Source organism: Patella vulgata, chromosome 2 (genome assembly GCF_932274485.2).
Source record: "Patella vulgata chromosome 2, xgPatVulg1.2, whole genome shotgun sequence".
NCBI lineage: Eukaryota > Metazoa > Mollusca > Gastropoda > Patellidae > Patella > Patella vulgata.
Window position 1 is genome coordinate 45521281 of NC_065880.2, and position 10738 is coordinate 45532018.

Genomic DNA, 10738 nt, shown 5'->3' on the forward strand with positions numbered 1-10738 from the left:
TAACTTTTGGCGTATGTGCGTTCACATGAAATTGTGGGCGTATAACAATTTTTTTCTACTAACTCAGTTGAACCAAAAGTTATAATCGCTCAAGTCCATTCATAATTTTCCTATCTGTTATTAGCTATAGTCGCAGGCTTGGTGATTGAATATAATTTCTACTCCTACGAAGTAAACTTAGTATGGTAAATAAAATGGTGGAGTGATATACATGTAATGGTAACCACACAACTCGGACCAAGATCAGTCGGAGTAACAGAAGACCACTCGAACCAAGACAGAAGACATCTCAGACCAAGACAGAAGATCACCCGGACCACAATTAGAAGACCACTCTCAGTTCAAATTAAATAAAAGACTACTCAATATATTGTTATATATCTATTTAGAAGACCTCTCGGACCAAGTAACATTCTGAAACAAATTAAATAAAAGACTACTCAATATATTGTTATCTATCTATTTAGAACACCACTCGGACCAATAATTTGGTTAACAATTATTATCTTTCGTCATATTTTACGGGTAAGTATTTTTGCATATAAAAAAAAGCCATTGAATTTATTTGAAATAGACCAACACGTAAGAAAATATTGACATGAACCACATTGTTATTAAAAGGCTCTACCAAATGATAAAACATTAGTGGTACCGTACTTATGGTTCTTTGATAATCATATATTCCCGTAAAAGTAATTAAAAAAGGAATAATATGCTGATGAATTTATTTGAAAATATTTACACAACACATATTTGAAGTTTCTATCAATTTTAATGATAAAATGTAAACTAAACATTGACATGCATTCCAACCAAGACAAGCTTGCGATAGAAGGCAGTACAGATCGATAAATATGGTAGTCATTTCAGAAGTACAAGTACATGTATGCGAATTAATAACTACACAGTTTTCGATGTTTTGCTAATTGAGATTTTTTCTGTGCTTCATGATGAGATAATAACACAGGTAAGTAGGCTAAAAATGTACAAACACAATTATCAATTTATTAAAAACAACACTTTATTAATATTAATATAAAACAAGCCAACAGTGAGGCTGATGTCCCCCGCCGAAATTGCAAAATAAATAGATGACACATATTAATTAATCGCACATTTATTTTTTTCACTAAGTTTCATCACTCTCTATCAGATAGAATCAAGATTATCTTGTCCCAAACCATCGACAAATGAAATCGATTAGCTCTGCTTAGCTTCAGCTCGAAATGTTAATTATTGAAATCAGTCAAGACATTCACCTAATGAACATCTACATATACATCAAGTTTAAACATTCACCTAATAGACACCTATGCCAAGTTTGAACATTCTACCTCAATTAGAAGGAGAGTTATTGTGTTCCAAAGTTTCTACCAATCAAATTGCTTATCACTCTGCTTACCCTCAGCAAAAAATGTTCATTATCGAACTTAGTTAAGGTATTCATATAATAAATCTATACACCAAGTTTCATCAATCTCACTTAATTAGAACTAAAGTTATCGTGTCCCAAAGCATCAACCAATCAAATTGCTTATCTCTGCTTACCCTAAGCGGAAAATGCTCATCTTCGAACTCCATCAAGGCATTGACCTAATCAACACATACACCAAGTTTGAACATTCTAGCTCAATTAGGAAGAGAGTTATTGTGTCCCAAAAAGTGTGACGGACAGACAGACAGACGGACAGACAGACGGACAGACAGACGGACGAACCCATTTTAATAGTCCCCTGCTTTCTTCGAAAGGCGGGGGACAACAAACACGATTTTCAATATCATATCAAGTTATTAAAACAACACTTTAGCCTATTATTTCAAAAACATTGGTCTGAGTGGTCTTCTGTCTTGGTCCGTTTTTCCGACGTGGTTTCCCCTTGTCAGTGATGCAGGACGGAGGGCCTGACAAGGAGAGCTGTCTAGTCCTTCGGAAGAGACGAAAAACCGAGGTCCCGTGTAAACATTGGAATGCACGTAAAAGATCCCTTGGCAGTTGGAATTCGATATGGCGTATGCCCGTCTTCATTAGCCCAGTATAGGAGCATAACAGTACGACGTTAAACCCCATTTCATTTCATTTTGTCTTGGTCCGAATCGTCTACTGTCTTGATCCAAGCGGTCTTGTCTTGGTCCCAGTGGTCTATCAACTGGTCCGGCTGGTTTTGGTCCGAGTGGTCATTGGTCAGAGTTGTCATGCATTCGATATATTTAAAGGAGCGAAATCGCTAATATTTGGGACCTAGAAATTGACATAATGGGTCGCAATGCATATAATAATGTAATATATGAATGTATATAAATATAAGCTTACTTTTATGTAATAATAAGAAATCTTGCTTTTAAACCCATAAAGTTTAAGTATCAGCAAATTTATTGAATTCCGAGACGTGCCATCCATCAGACCTGTGTTCTATACTGCTTGTTCAATTTTATTTTTGAATTCATTCCTGAGGAGAGTGATGATGATAGTACTGATAGGCCTAGAGTCCTGTGTCAGTGATGGAGTAGCAAAAACATCCAAATTGGATTCCAATTCCAAGTTGGGGAACAAGTATGTGTCGATATCCAAGGGTACTATCATGTAATAAAGCATGTACATTTTTCACAAGCCAATTTCATTCATGAAAATAAGGTGTATTTTGCCCTCAGAATGAGAATACAACTTATTATTACAACGTGTGACCGTGTGTGATTTTTTTGTTTAGATTTTACCGGTACGCCTAGAACAATGTTGTCCTACTGGCTGTAATTTGGTGAGCAAATGATTTTTCAGTTCAAATTATTACCTAACTACAAGTAACAAATAAGAAAACTGCAATATTTACCTAGTAAAATCACTTGATCAGGAGATGTAAAGCGTTTTCTTCAACAAAACACGCCGTGTTCACTGAAAATACACATCCGTAACATACATAACTAGGACGCAAGGTCACTTTCAAATTTACACATGAGTCGTGAAACGAAAAACGAAATAGGTCTGCCGGTTGACCGGACAGTAGAGCATGTCATGTATCTTTTAACCTCGACTTCCGCATGTCATATGTAAAAGTAGGTTACGACCTTCCTTAAGGTCCCATGATTTATAAAAATTACTGACCGTCACAGGGATAAAAGCCCACGGCACAAATCTCACGACAAGCCCTACATGCTGCCCTACAGGCCTGTACACATGGAGGGATTTTTTCCTTTTCTTAAAGAAGACGCACTGGACTTAATTGTTTTGAAATTCTTGAAATATTTTGCAACTTTCTTGAAACGGGGATATTTTAGTAATCCTAAACTTAAAAGTTGTCTTTATTATTCCCTCTAAGATATTACCCAACCACAACTACGCTTGTAAATTTACATTTAAAGTTTTTAAATATCTAAGCAAATTTTAATGATCGCCAATGTTTTGTTTTTTTGTTGGTTTTTTTTTGGGGGGGGGGGGTTGTTAGATATTGCACATAACTTGATTAATGAAATAAAAAATGACAGAATAAATAAAATCTTCTATATTTAGCGATCTGAAAAGTTCAGTGTTCGCAAAGAGGGGGTGCAGACCGTAAAAGAAAAGCCAGTATGGCGTTACAAAAAGGAATTATAGATATTTATTGGAAGATAATTTAATGTAAAAAATCACCCCTGAATATACTTGATATCAATCTTCATGTATAATTTCTGATTATTAGGAAATCGACTCTTGAGTGTTTTCTTTATCACGATATTCTAAATCAATAAACTGTTCCTTAAATGTCAAAAGTAGATCATATAATTATGTTCTATATTAGGTTTAGTATTTTAATATTAACTATAGTAAAGTAGTCATTATTTTAATGATCATCATACATGCAAATGTAGAAACTAGATTTTAGATATTTTCTCTCTATTATAATTGAATTCATTGTGCTGCGTGTTTATTTATTTCTTACTAAATTGCTTTTTTGTGTTTTGGTATTTTGTGCTTTTCTATAATTTATTCGTCCTTAACACCTGTAACCTCTATGCGTCATTAGTCTTGACGTAAATTATTTTAGCTAGAATCTAGGTGAGTGAAAAAGGCAAAGTCCATTCTCAATGACCCATATCAACATGCTGCGATACTCATTTGGCCTGGAAGCAAAGAGCTAAAGATAGCCGCAACGTTTCTAAATATACCCCAGCTGAACAAAACAGAATCAGGTTCCAACACATCAATATTCTGTTACCGACAGGATCAAATCGCTGGCCGGTTCATACCTATTTTAAAGGGACAATAACACTCTTGGTGGCTTGACAGCTCCAGAAAATAAATAATAGCCTTATTCTAAGTATAAGATGTTTAAGTATCCTACCTGTTGTGTAAATTATCTATTAAATCCTATTTTACTTGTCCAGAGGGTTCGAAAATATTTTTAAATCCAAGTCACATTTGAAAAACTTTACGTTAGGCTTTTCAAATCATTTAGTTGAATTTTTCCAATTTTTTAAATTGGGTGTGTTAAGATGAAATTTGTATCATCAATTAATTGGAATATTGTAAAATAGTACAATTTGTTTGACCAGAATAAAGATTGGGACATATTATTCAGTTACAACAAGAGTGGTATTGAGCCTTTAAGAATATTTTAGACTCAATTATATATTTATAATATGCATTATAATTTATAATAAATTCCACTATAACGATAGTTAGACTCCGCGTAAAAATAACATTTCGTTTCGTGTTCCGGTAAATCCAATATTTTATTGCATCATTAAGAATGAAATATGTACGGAGGCGATGTCTTTTCCTCTTTGGAGCACGCTAAGAACTTCAATGTTATTTTGTTTATAATTTTCTCGTACAAATCATCTTTTAGCTCATCCTAATCAAAATATTTAAATATATAATGATATTTAAAATATGATAATTCTATCTACGGACGTAGGGATAGTTAATTAATAATGTCACGCGATTTGTAAAATTATTTAGTTTCATTAGCATATTATTGTCTAGAAGTTCGAGACTAGCATCGCCTGATTTTACGAGGCCCGATTGTCAAGTCAAACACTTATGACAAATTTATCAAATCCAAACAAAAACGAGTTTTAAAGTCAAGTTTAACTGAGATATCAAGCTAATTATTTTTTTTTCTTTCGTTTGCAGTTGAATCTCTGATCAATAGCGCACTATGGACTATGGTGCATGTATTCACAGGTCAAGTTAGATTTTTAAGTTTACTATACTCTTCAAAAAAAAAGTAGGGGATATTGAAATACAAATATGCAGGTTGTGATATGATAAATACCCATGGACTCTTGACATGCTTTGAGAGTATGTTCACAGATGAAGAACTTATCGCCCCAACAGAAACACTGAGCTGCACATACGACACGCAATAGCGCCATACACGTGGGAGGGGTTCATTGTCAAATTTGACACTTCTAGGAAGGGTTGATGAAAACTGCCGCTTGCTGGTTTATCCTATCCATGGTTGCTTTCCTATCGGTTCTTGCATAAGATTTGCTGTTTAGCGTATCTTTGCTTTAGCGTGTTACGTTTAATTTGATCGGAGGACGTGTTCGTCGACGTCAACGTCAACCGACAACACTGCAAGAATTGGCCGTGGCACTGCAAGGGGAGTGGGTCAGATTGCCCCAAATCGTGATTGGATGGTTGATTAGGAGCATGCCACGACGAATTGCTGAATGTCTGAGGATTGGTGGAGCAAATACTCATTATTAAGACAAAAATCAAAAACGTCCATTTTCACTTTTGACAGTGTATCTCTTTGCGAGCGAAATGGGACCGTCAGATAAGCCGCCCATATGAACTGTTTATGTCCATGTGTAGTTAATTGGCCTGTTATTAACATACACTGGTTACCTCTAATAAAAACAGCAGTGCATTTCCGCAGTTTTGTATTGTTTCTGAATATTCCCTATTTTTTTTGAAGAGTATATTTTACACTTTTATATAAATTGTAGCCTATCAAAGGTATCCACAAATTTATATAAAACATAATATTTGTAACACCAATCTCTGAAATCCGATTCGCATATTACTATAGAGCAGTCAATAATACTGGATTTAAAGGGTTATTTATATAGATTTCGCTGATTCCCTTTACCCGGGTTACTAATAACTGATGTGTATTGAGAAATGATCGGGATATATTATGTAAGATATTCACTTGTGTATATTCCCTTTACTTAAATATACATTATGCAAGAGCTAAATCTGCCTATCGCAGGTCTTTCTTTGGGCCTGAAATGTTATCTAAATTATTAGACATAAAACTTATCCAGATCATAATCAACTCTCGATGTCATCGCTAGCCTGTGATACTTACTGGATTGGAATCCGACCTGCTGCACAACGCTCATTGATGATTAAATCAAACAATGGATAATCGAGACTATGGTTTTTTTTTTATCGTACCGACTTTAGTAATGATGATCGAGGCTAGGTCTAAAATTCAATCGCTAAATTCTCGGTTCAGAGTGGATCAATTTGCCTGAAATTTGATGATATTGTGTATTTTCTATATTATACCCCATACGATAAGGTGGTCTTGTTGTAGTTGTCCCCTATCCGTTGGTTCGTCTCTTTACCATTTTGCAATTTCTCTGCATGTTGAATTAAAGTCCTACTTCTCTGCTCCATCCGGGCTAATGAAAACGAGCAAGCATACGCACTATACTGTGGATGTGCAATGATGGAAATTTTACAATTACATGCACACCAACGTATACACTATACCGTGTTCCTTGCCCCCCCCCCCCACCACCACATCACATCACATCGCATCACATCACTGACAAGGGGATACCACGTCGGAAAATGCCGAGGAACTTTCTCGGCCCACACCTTCCGAGTTGTGGATTATTACCAATGAGTCATTTCGAAGAATGAATTGTGTATTTTCTATATTATACCCCATAGTTGTCCCCCATCCGTCGGTTCGTCTGTATAACATTTTACAATTTCTCTGCATGTTGAATTAAAGTCATACTTCTCTGCTCGATCCGGGCTAGTGAAAACGGGCATACACACTATACTGTGCATGTGCAATGATGGAACTTTTACAATAACACGCACGCCGACGCGTACACGGGGCCTCGGTTTTCGTTCCTTGCTAGCCCCCCCCCCCCCACACACACACACACACACACACACCACCACCACCACCAACACCACCACCACTACATCACCGACAAGGGGATACCACGCCGGAAAATGCCGAGGAACTTTCTCGGCCCACAACTTCCGAGTTGTGGGTTATTACCAATGAGTCATTCCGAAGAATGAATTCGCATTTCAGTTGGGAGGAATATGCGGCTCATGTTTCACAGAGTTCTCGTCCCTGTCATCGGAATATTTAAGTCAATGATAAGATTAAGACCAGAGATTTGTTCTACAGTCAGGTCAATATATGGAAAATACCCCCTCAACCCCCCAAAAAATTGCTACAAAAGGTTTCTCAACTGATTCTGGTAGGGTTTAGTGTACTTTATAACGTACTAAAAGTTTACCAAATAAAATAAAACCAAGTACGAACATTCCAAACCATAAGACAGAATTCGAAGTCCTAAAAAACGTTATAGGCAAAATAGTGTATTCAAGCAAAATAGTGTAATCAGCAAAAGGACTGCTCCTCGTGTACAAAATACACGACAAACAGTGGTAACAGGTGTCCGGAAGAGTAAGCTTACCCTGCCTGGCGCCACACCCGCATCCAAACTATTAGGCGAAATGTCGGTAAAATAGCATGATTGGTCAATGAACTATCGGTATGTAAAATGCACGCGATGAACTGTGTTAACGATGTAGTAGACATTATCAGGGAGATAGTAATAGTATACGTGTCAATTAAATATATCTAGAATAATAGCCGAGAGAGACACGTTATATTTACCAATCAAATCAATATGACGGCCATAAAACTTTTTAAAGGTTTTAATAAGTTTAGTGCGCAATTTAAGTATCCTTGTAGTTGAACCTTAGATGACAAATGCCTCGATCTACTAAAAAAAAATCAGAATAAAGGGAACAAGCTCTCGCGTAACGAATTAGCTGAGACACAAACACTCCATAAGCTGGTGATATTGGAATGTTACTACTAATAAATGGAAAGTTAACAATCGGAAAGTCAAAGTCATCACGTTTATCGTACAATTTAAGTAGGACCCCCGGAAAAGTGTTTTTTCAAGATGGCGTCAAAAATGGCCACAAAACGTCTTAAAATGATCATAACTATGTAACTACATGTAGGCCTACCAACTCAAATTTGATGATCTTTGTATCTTTCCCTAGGTTTTGGGGGGCAAAGGACATATTAAGATCATTAAAAATAATGTTGGCCTATTATGTCAAATGACCGCAAGTCCATAACTATTGACACAAATTTGATGATCTTGATGTCTATCCCCATGTTTGGGGTACAAGGAACACATTAAGAGAACTTTGGATATCACTGAGCTGTTGAATCATTATGAAATTGAATTCGTGACCTTCAGCTGTCCACTATCATAAAATAAGTTTCAGAGCGTTCAGTTTTAAGTGTTACCCTCCTCCTCAGTATCGACCTCTTGAGTGTTGTTTGAATTGTCACAGATTTGCTGATCTTGCTCCTTCATTACTCCAGAACAGACAATGAGATCATCTACTTCCGTTCAAACAAGCAGTCAAAAGAACACAAACTGTATAACATTAACCTGTTGAAAGAAACTTTAGGAGACGATGCGTGCAACGAGCTGCTCTTTGTACATGTCTACTCAGGCTGTGATTCAACTTCAAGGATTTTAGGCATCGGAAAAAAGTCCGCCTACCGGAAATTAGTGAAATCTGAGCCTGTCCTGAGGTCCTGTGCTAGTGCATTCACCCTTCAAAACAAATCTCAAGAGGACATATCAGATCTTGGCAAAGACCTGATGGTGTGGCAAATCGAATGATACGCTATCATCACTGTGCCATAACAGTTTCGCCAAGAAAGTGGCAACTACTGAAACATCTGTCATTCCTTAACGGCTTCCCCCAACATCACCTGCAACAAGATTTCATAGCCAACGTGTGTACTTTCAAATTATGCTATGGACGGGGATGGCAAATGAAATGGGCCCAACTAAATAGGGATGGAAGCAAGAAAATGATCAGTTAATTTCAATTATGACCCAAAACAATGCTGCGCCTGGTGAAGTCTTGACAATTATCCATTGCAGCTGTTCGGGGGGATGCAAGTCCTCTCGATGCAGCTGCAGACGTTATGGACTCCCCTACACTGCTGTATGTGGCCCTTGTCAAACTGAAAACTGTGATAATTCAAACAACGTTCAATAGGTCGCTACTGAGGTGGAGGATGACACTTAAAACTGAACGCTCTGAAACGTATTCTATGGACAGGGGTGTTTGTGTATTAGGTGATAGTGGCCAGCTGAAGGTCATAAATTCAATTTCGTAATGATTGAACACCTCAGTGACATCCAAAGTTGTCTTAATATGTTCCTTATCCCCAAAAACCTGGGTATAGACATCATGATCATCAAGTTTGAGTCAGTAGTTATGGACTTACGGTCATTTGGAGGTGTTGGCGGCCATTTTTGACATAATAGGCCAAATCATTTTTAATGATCTTTATGAGTTCTTTGCCCCCCCCCCCCCCCCACAAAAACTTTTAGTATGTTAAAAAGTACACTAAACCCTGCCAGAATCAGTTTAGAAACCTTTTGTAGCAATTTTTTGGGGGTTTAAACTGTATTTTGACCTGACTTCTATATATTTTGAGCAATATGTATGAATTTTGTCTAATCAAAGATTTATATAGGCCTAGACAACAAGATGTATAAAGCTGCAAAGAACAATAAAATTTTGCCTCGACTCGCTCGGCAGAACCACTGATTCTGCAACCAATTTTGTCGGAAAATGTTGGTGCTTTACCTACACGGTCTAACACGTGCGTTTTAGATTACACTGTGTGTCATTTAATCAAGTGGCGTAGATTCGCTAACAAGCTCGTGCGTGACAGGAAAGGGGTCGCCTGCCCAACTTCAGGATCCGATTTTTATTCCCAACCCGTTCCTGGGTCTACGTATATATTTATTGCAAAAATATGAGCAATCAGAAAGACATTTACCATTTAATAAATAAATTTATTCGATCCTAGGAGACTGGGGAGCAAACATAATTTAGACATATCCTATAAATTTTAAAAACCAATGCAATGTATAATCCTGTGACTTTTGTGTTTCTCCTACCAGCGCTTTCAGAAATCTTGCATTTTGCCTAATGCAATAAAAGGCTACAACGAATCTATAACCGCTGATAAAATACATACTAAACTTAGGCTGTCTGTCTACAGTTAGCTCCGCTTGAGAACAGACACTAAGCTAGTTGACCGACATTTTAAGTCCTAAATCGGCGATTTTAGTTAGTCGAAAACACTAAGTATACTTCGATAATTTTGTTGAATATTTATTCTGCTTCCAATTAATAAAATTGGAAAAGTTTATTTAGTCTTTGCGTATATGGCGGAGTAGAAAAGCATTACAAAACATTTACGACAGAGATCTGTTCTCGATGAATGAAGTAGATGGATCACCGTGTGCAGAATGTGATAAAATGTTCTACAGGTACTGGTATAAGGGAGACAATCACGGACAGTCTTGGATGTAAGATTACTTGATGATAAAGACTTCGTCCTTACTGGTTAACCAAAGATTTTCAACGGAAGTTGGAAGCCATTGAGAAAGCAAGAAAATCCAGACGATACAAATCTAAAAATGTAAGTTTTCTATTGTG

The 10738-nt window shown here is 36.8% G+C and overlaps 2 protein-coding genes across 3 annotated transcripts in view; one reads left to right on the forward strand and one right to left on the reverse strand.

The window, feature by feature from the left end:
* The window catches only part of LOC126810825 (long-chain-fatty-acid--CoA ligase 1), a 40503-nt gene extending 37551 nt beyond the window's left edge, over positions 1–2952 (reverse strand). Inside the window, exon 1 of the mRNA XM_050536118.1 lies at positions 2826–2952. The gene's annotated coding sequence lies outside the window, so the exon portion shown is untranslated. The remainder of the gene's footprint in view (positions 1–2825) is intronic.
* Positions 2953–10638: 7686 nt separating this feature from the next.
* The window catches only part of LOC126809511 (inner centromere protein), a 28018-nt gene continuing 27918 nt past the window's right edge, over positions 10639–10738 (forward strand). For both annotated transcript variants that reach the window (XM_056098588.1, XM_056098590.1), the window contains exon 1: positions 10639–10721. The gene's annotated coding sequence lies outside the window, so the exon portion shown is untranslated. The remainder of the gene's footprint in view (positions 10722–10738) is intronic.